Source organism: Durio zibethinus, chromosome 14 (genome assembly GCF_047325235.1).
Source record: "Durio zibethinus cultivar Kanyao isolate XHJ-2024 chromosome 14, ASM4732523v1, whole genome shotgun sequence".
Lineage (NCBI taxonomy): Eukaryota > Viridiplantae > Streptophyta > Magnoliopsida > Malvales > Malvaceae > Durio > Durio zibethinus.
In genome coordinates, this window is record NC_143175.1 from 8,725,421 (window position 1) to 8,734,194 (window position 8,774).

Consider the following 8,774-nt stretch of genomic DNA (forward strand, 5'->3'; position numbering starts at 1 on the left):
ATCTCATCGACGTCTTCATCCGTTAGCTTTTCGTCCAAGGGTTTTTATAAGGTCATAATTTCGGAATAAAAAAAAAGTTATAGTACGAGATTTAAAATTTAAATTTACCTAATATTATTTGAATGAATTAATTGATTTGTTGTTTATCTCTTGATCAATTGGTATATCATTATAATTGAATTTAAAAATTATGAATTTAAAAAATTTATGCATGTAATATATATTTTTTAATTAGGTAGGTAATGAAGTTTAAGGGTAAATTAAAAATTTTAAAAAATTAATTGAATTAAAATTTAAATTCTTTTAATTAAGTGTCGGATTCCTTTTTCACCAGGTTTGCCATCACGTGTAATAGTTCTGCACTCGAGATGAAACCATTCCGATCCTTGTCCGAAACTGGCCGTTAATCATATCTTGGAGCTCTGCTTCTGTAGGATTCCGTGCTGACAGTACCAAGCTCCTTTGTAGTGATGCAACTTTAGCATTCAAAATTATTAGAACAACAATTTCTAAACTGCAAAGCATCTCTCCTCTCTTTTTATTCTGGCATACTCTTAGAATTGTGCTTATCTATAATCTAGCTCAAATAATCTGGGAAAATCCATTAACTTAAAAACTTACATCCATCTTTACACGTTAAGGGTGCATAACTTTCCCTCCTTGACCAGATTAACTTGAGTACTACTCTCTCATACAATTCAGTGTCATTGTCCATTACTAACTACTATACTACACTGTTATTACTGTTATGTGCTTGAAAGTATATTTGATTAATTATATATTTATTATGTTAAATACATATAAAATATAAAAATTATCGTGTTATAATTCGTGTGAACATATTAAACATAAAATACATTTATTTTATTTTACTTTACCAAACTCTTACGATTTTTTGTTAATTTTAAATTATGTAGCTTTCGTTTTTTTTTTTTATCATTTTAATGTCCTGTCTAAACTTATTCAGGTCTACTTTAAAGTTAACAATTCTTTCTTAACCATTCATAAAACAGGTAATTATTCCCATAGTCTGATTTTATGTGTTGACCATAACCATTAATGTTATCCACACAAACAACAATTGTAACATAAACTGTTTTAGATTCAAGAGTAACAGGCAACGAAAACATAAACAATTTAATTACCGAAACAGGATCATAAATTGATTTTGTTCAATAAAATTTAGCACTACCTATAAGCAAGAGATCAATACCTCTAGATTAAGAACTAACTAGAATTGTAGGATAGCGTCTAATGACCGCATAAGCAATGGATGTGAAGATTTTCAAAAAGAGGGAAAACATTGTTTAGCTTAATCTAGTGCTAACTAGAGTTTTCACTCTTGTGCATCATCCATCTACAAGTTGCAACTCATAGAGGAGTCTTCCCTAGTCCTAATCCAATTAGGATTTGCACTTCCTTTTGAAAACAACACTTAGTGTTGGGAATTAAGCATACAATTTAAGCTATCATCCTCTGTTGCTAGCTCGCCCTATTCTGCTTGTGATTTTATTATGGTCCTAATCCCGATTAAAATTCATCTATCGAAGTTGAAGATCTAAAAAGAAAGGTATTAGATGTGCAAAACGAAATCAAGAACATAATGCAATCACAAGAGAAAATAAAGTAATCACAAGAGGAAATAAAGGTGGTTTTATTTAGGATCAGCAAAACGTTGGATGTTGGTAGGTTTCATGCATCAAGTTTCGTAGCTAAAACTTTTTGACCAGGAGACTGTTGGGCAAGGATTTGGAGGCAGTATTGAATGAGATTGTATCTTTCTTTTTATGTAATTGGATATGGATTTGGTGGACGTTTGTTTATTTTATTTGCATGAATTTGACGATTTCTAATAACATTTTGATGAAATTTGTTGATGTATTCGAATGAATTGATGGATTTCATGGATTTTATGAATTTTTTTTTATATATTAGTAGCTTTTATGGATGTTATCTAATGAGATAAATGAATGTTTCTTTCCGGTATTAAGTGTTATGTCTTAAACGCCACTCGGATTTGTCCAAAATGCATTGTTATATTGTTGAATAAAAAGTCTTACTTTATATATAAGCTTTTAATTATATTCTTATTAATACTTAAATGATAAAAGTACATGAAATAAATAAAGTTTTGCAAGGAAACTACAATGAGTTGTAATTATGAGATCATTATTGTATTAAAACTATATTCTTAAAATTTTCCTAGTCAATGTTTTGTCGAGTTTTTTCTTGTACTAGGATAGTTTAAAATTTTTATTCCCTTATAAGAGTATTTTTTTTTTCTTATTTCCTTAAATAAGGTACTTCATACCATGTCATCTTATTTTTTCCAAACCACCAATGTAACAGTAATAACAAAAAAAGCATCAGGCCTCTATATTAAATTAGTCATAGGAATTTCAAGCAAAACATCTCCATTTTTTGGATAGTTGAAATTTGTTAAGGGTATCTAATGGTCAAAAAGGCATAGTAATCTTTTCCTCTCTCGAAGCTTTCAACTGATAATCAGGGGTATCTTGGTCGTTTGTGTTGACTTGATATATCAGGTCAACTTGACATAGTTAGTTCTACCTCAGTTTGGCTCTATTCTAATTGTCTCTTTTTTTTTTGTTTTTCTCAACTTAACTATAGATATGAAGACTTAGGTATCATGAAAGCAGGTTCATCTAATCCATATCTTTCTCTCCTTCCTATTTTCTCACTTTCTTTTCGACTTGATCCTTATTGACTAGCGCATTGGAGTACAAAAGCAGGGAACACACCTTGTCTTTGCCTCTAACAGTCATTTCCTTATATTTTCACAGGAATACCTTCATATTGGAGTTTGACACAAATATTTGGTATGCTAGGTAAAGGAACATTTCACATTAGCCAAGCACAAAACAATGCCACCAAGAAAAAAAACCCAAGAGGAAGGAGAGGCAATTGTCTTGGTTAGAATAAAAACTCACCTAAGCCAGCATTCTATTCGTTCAGCTCAACCATAGATAAGTCCAAGCATAGAGCAATTTCAATCCCTAACTAAACAAATATAAGCCCTCAAATAGATGCTATAAACCATAACCCAACCATAAGTCTCCAAAGTGCCAAACTTAATCACACCGGATCAAGAAGTTATTGTTGGGCAGCTAAGCTACAAAGAGACGAAAGCCTCCTTAGCCTCCAGAGAAGAAGAGATAATCGATCAAAGACCGAACTCAAATGCAAACTAACCTGTCGGTCGAGAACATCATGACAATTTTGTTCTAGAATAACATTTCTAAAAAAATACATACAAATCAGAGCCAAGCTCCAACATAAAACCAATTGATTTAGCTTATAAAAGATAATACTGATCTATTTGCTTGAACACCATCTAATATGTCCAAAATTGATACCAAGGTAATGGTTCATAGACTATATACTAATTCTGAGGCCAAACCAGTTTAGCAAAAGAAAAAAAAATTTGCCCTTGAAAGATAATAGGCCAAAAAGGAAGAGGTTGACAAATTATTACGAGCTAACTTTATTAAAGAGGTCTACTACCCTGAATGGATAGCTAATGTAGTCACGATCAAAAAGCATAGCAAAAAATGAAGAATGTACATGGACTTTACAGATTTGAATAAAGCCTATCCAAAAGACAACTTCGTCTTCCCTAGCATAGATTGATTGGTAGATGTAGTATTGAGCACGATCTTTTCAACTTCATGGATACTTATTCAAGCTACAATCAAATCAAACTATTGAAAGAAAATGAGGATAAAACATGTTTTATTACCAAGAAAGGCCTTTATCATTACAAGGTTATACCCTTCGGATTAAAGAATGCAGGGGCGACATATCAAAAGTTGGTGAATAAAGTGTTCAAAGACCATATCAACTATAACATGGAGGTATATATGGACTACATGATAGTCAAGAACAAGAGTTTGACCAAGCATTTGGAAGACCTCAAAAAAACCTTTAACATTGTAAAGAATTACAGTATGAAACTTAATTAGAGCAAATATACTTTTGAGGTTACATCGAGCAAGTTCCTTACCTATGTGATCAACCAAAGAGGGATAGGGATAAATCTTGAGAAGGTTCAAGCAATCCTAGAAATAAAGGGGTCGACCTCAATAAAAGAAGTGTAGAGGTTAACAGGCAGAATAGCCATATTTAGTTGATTTATGTCTAAATTGGTAGAATAATATCTATCATTCATCAAAAATCTCAAAAATGTTTGTGACTTCAAATGGACTCATCAATGCCAAAAAAACTTTCGAACTTAAAAAGTTTTTATCTTTCTCGTCTGTCATGTTAAAATCAAATATTGACAAAACACTGTACATGTACTTAGCCAGTATAGATCAGGCTATCAGTTCAATCTTACTCTTAGAAGAAGAGAGGAAACAACAACCAATTTATTTTGTAAGCAAACTATTAATAGGGCCTAAAGTTAACTACAATAGCATAGAAAAATTGGCTTATGCCATTGTCACATGGATAAAAAAACTCAAGCTATACTTTTAAGCTCACACAATTCACGTTTTGACCAATCAGCCACCGAGGTAAGTCTTACAGAAGCCTAAAATGTTAGGAAGACTAATCAAATAGGCAGTAAAGCTCAATGAATTTGATTTAACTTTGTACCTGGATCTATATTAAAATCATAAGTACTGGCAGATTTTATAGTATGGTGCACTTCAATACAACTGAATGATAGCTTGAAAAAAATGAAAAAACTTCAGATAGAGATGATTAGAACCTATATGTTGACGGATCTATTATAAGCCAAGACGAAAGAGCTGGTCTCATTTTGATTAGTTTGGAAAAGCTATAGTACCCATATGCCTTAAGATTCAAGCTCAGAGCATCCAACAATAAAGTGGAATATGAGGCATTGATAGCCGGCCTAAGGTTGGTAGCTGAGCTAAATATTTAACACATAATTACTTATAATGACTTTTAGCTAGTGGTCAATCAGGTAAATAAAAAGTATAGAGCTCGAGAAAATAGAATTCGAAAGCACCTCGATAAAACATTAGTATTGGTCGCTGATTTAAGAAAGTCAAGGTGAAAAAGATACCAAGGTGAAAAAATTTAATAATAGACTCCCTGTCTAAGTTAGCTTTAGAAGTAGCAGTGAGAAGTTCGGACCAAGTTCTAATAGAAGAACTAGAGCATAAAAGCAACGAAAATAAGAACAGGTCATAAAAAAAAAAAAAACTTAGATGACCCCAATCAAAGCATACTTGACCATAATAGTGTTACCTAATGAAAGAGTATGAACTAAGACACTGATTAGAAAGGCATCTCAATACACGATGATTGAAGAAAAATTATACAGAGATCTTTTAGCTTACCTTACCTGAAATGTATTGATGAAGATGAAGTAGAATATGTCTTGTAAAAAATCCATGAAAGAATATGTGAAAGTCATCTTGGACCTCAACCCTTAGCTTATAAAATGCTAAGGTAAGGCTATTACTGGCCCACCATCAAGAGGGATACGACTAAACTAGTGAAAAAATACGACAAATGTCAAAGATTTACCTATGTATAGCATCTTTCCTCAATTGAGTTAACTCCTATCATTAGCCCGTGGCCATTCATGCAATGAAGAATGGATGTCCTCGGACCATTCACCCTGATTACGGGACAAAGAAGATTCATTTTAGTGGTAGTAGATTATTTCATAAAATGGTTGGAAGTTGAAGCACTAGCCACCACTATGAAAGTACAAGTTGAGATGTTTGTATGAAAAAATATAGTCTACAGATTCGGACTCCCTCAGTCTATAATAACAAATAATGGCAAATAATTTGATAATCCAAGGTTCAGGAAATAATGCTCAAATCTTCACATTGATCTTAAGTTATGTGTCACAACAAGTTAATATGTAACAATAAGTTATTGTTATATGTCTGTAAACATTAGTCAACCCATTCTAAATATTTAAAATACTAGTGTAAGCCATTGCATAAATTGAGGATAAGATTGAACTCTTAATGGAGTTTATAATTAAATGTCTATAGCAATGGAGACATAAACAAGAAACTTCACCTATATAAATATAGAAGTGGTGTTGCTTCAACAAGAAAATTAAAAACTTTTTGGAAAATGTTTATGAATAAGGATAAGCATATGACCATAATAGTGCTAAAATAACCTCCGACAGAATATTAAATAAGTATTATGTGTATTATATCTTTAATTTTAACACTAAGAATTGAGGTTTAATCTGCGGACACCATCAACTTTGTTAGAATTCTAAGGTATATACACTAATTAAAAGTTTAAATCGAAAGATACCTTCTTGTATTTATAATATTTATTTGTGTGAAAGGTTAAAGATTAAACACCAACATTTCAAACCAATGGGGGATTGTTCGTAGTTTATAATGTGGTGTATCCTACTTTGAATAAAAAGATCATTTATATGTGGTTTAAAAGAGATTACTTATGTTATTTAAGTAATTGAGCAAAGTGTTGGAGTAAGCCAAGTCATATGGGCTTATTAGGAGTTTTCCTAATGGGTCAGACAATTTTAAAAGTCAAAGATAGGCATTTGGGCACTTGGATTTGTTTGGCAAATAGATTTAATTTTTAAATTATTATTATTATTATTATTTATTTTGAAATATTACTAATTCTGAATAAATATGTTTAAATAGATAAAAACATGATGATACGAATAAACATATCTAAACAAAAAAATATGACTGTTTAAATAAAGTTTATTTAAACAATAAAACATGACTATATAAATGTCATGACTTTTTGAATTGGCTTGATTAGTGACTGTTCATTTATTATAAATAGATCTTTCTGCCTGATCAATTTCACTACTTCTGATTTAAAAAATTTTAAGGCTTTGTTGTATCCTATAAGCATATTTGCCTTTAAGATAATGTTCTTCATGCCTTAAAGTCATATTTTTTTTCTTTCTTACTATTTTTGTTTTCTTAAATTTTCTAACATTTTAAAGGCAATTATAGATACTAAATCTACTGTTGTCTCTACTGCTGCTATGGATTTAGAATCAAGCATGAATGTTCATTTTCAAAATCAAGATGTAATCAAACTTGATCGTTTCAATGGATCAAACTACATTAGGTGGAAGGACAAAATGGTTTTTTTATTGACTGCATTGAAGATGTTTTATGTACTTGATCCAAATTTAGAACCAATTCCAAAATCAACTCCTGAAGATTTTGATGCTATTAAGGCAATTAGAAGCAAACGTGAAGAAGATGAACTAGTCTGTCGATGTTATATTTTGAATTCATTATCTGACCGTCTATATGACCTATACAAAAATATAAAAACACCAAAAAAGATATGGACTACTCTTGAATACAACTACATGAACGAAAAAAAAGGTACAAATAAGTTTTTGGCTTTAAAATACTTTGAATTTCAAATAACTAATGATAAACCAATCATGGACTAAGTGCACGAGTTGCAAATTCTAGTTTCTATGTTAAGTGAGCTAGAAATTAAAGTTCCTGATTTACTTCAAGTTGGAGCTATTTTGTCAAAATTTTTTCTTTCTTGGAATGGATATAGGAAAAAAGTTTTATTTTCAACAGATACTTTCACTATTGAAGAATTTTTAGACTCACATATGGATTAAAGCAAAAAATCGTGCAAAAGATCTTTCTTGGAAGTTTCAATGTGAATTATGTGAATGGAAAAAATTTTGAAAAAACTCACAAGTCTTCTGGATATTTTAAAATAATTTTAAAGTCAAGAAAAATGGATTTAAGAAATTCAAATTTAACAAGAATAAAATGTATTTCCATTGTGGAAAGAAAGGATATTTGATTAAAGATTACAGATTTAAAAATGTTAAAATTAAGATTGGTTCTAGTTCTGAAAGCAAGGCAAATTTGCTTGAGCAAAAAATTAATGAACTTATTGCAATAGTGACTGACATGTAAATTGGAATGATCATCAAAGTTCATATGGCTATTACAAATAAATCATCTGATTAGTGGCTAGATTATGGTGCAACAATTCATGCTTGCAACAACAAAGAGCAGTTTAAGATTTATGAAAAATGCAAGAGACCAGAAAACATCCTTATAGAAAACCATGTTCCTGTCAAAGTGATTGAAAAAAAAACGATTGAATTGAAATTCAACTCATGACAAAAACTAACTTTACTTAATGTTTTCATGTTCTTAAGATTAAAAAGAACCTTGTATTTACAAATCTATTATGTAAAAAAAGCTTTAAGATTGTACTAGAGTTTGATAAAATTATAGTGTCCAAAAATGATATTCCAATGATGGTATGTTTAAACTAAACATTGATGCAATAAATAATTTTTTGCTTATAGTACTAAACATTCTTATTCTTTATGGCATGCTAGTTTAAGATATTTAAATTATCAATATATAAATCATATGACTAAGCACGGTTATATAACATAACAAAAAAAATTATGATATTAAATGTGAAATCTGTATCAAAGCAAAAATGACGAAGAAACATTTTCCTAAAGCTGAAAGAAATATAGAATTATTAGAACTCGTACATTCTTATATTTGTGAGTTAAATGGTTTATTAACAATGGAAGAAAAAAGGTATTTTATAACATTTATAGATGATAGTTCTCATTATATTTTTGTGTATCTAATGAGAACAAAAGATAAAGCTTTTAATAAATTCAAAGAATATAAATTAGTTGTTGAAAATCAAAAGGAGAAAGAAATCAAAATTCTTCAAACTAATAAGGGTGGTGAATATTTTTCAGATTCATTTTCTCTTTTTTGTGAAGATAATAAAATTATTCATCAAAA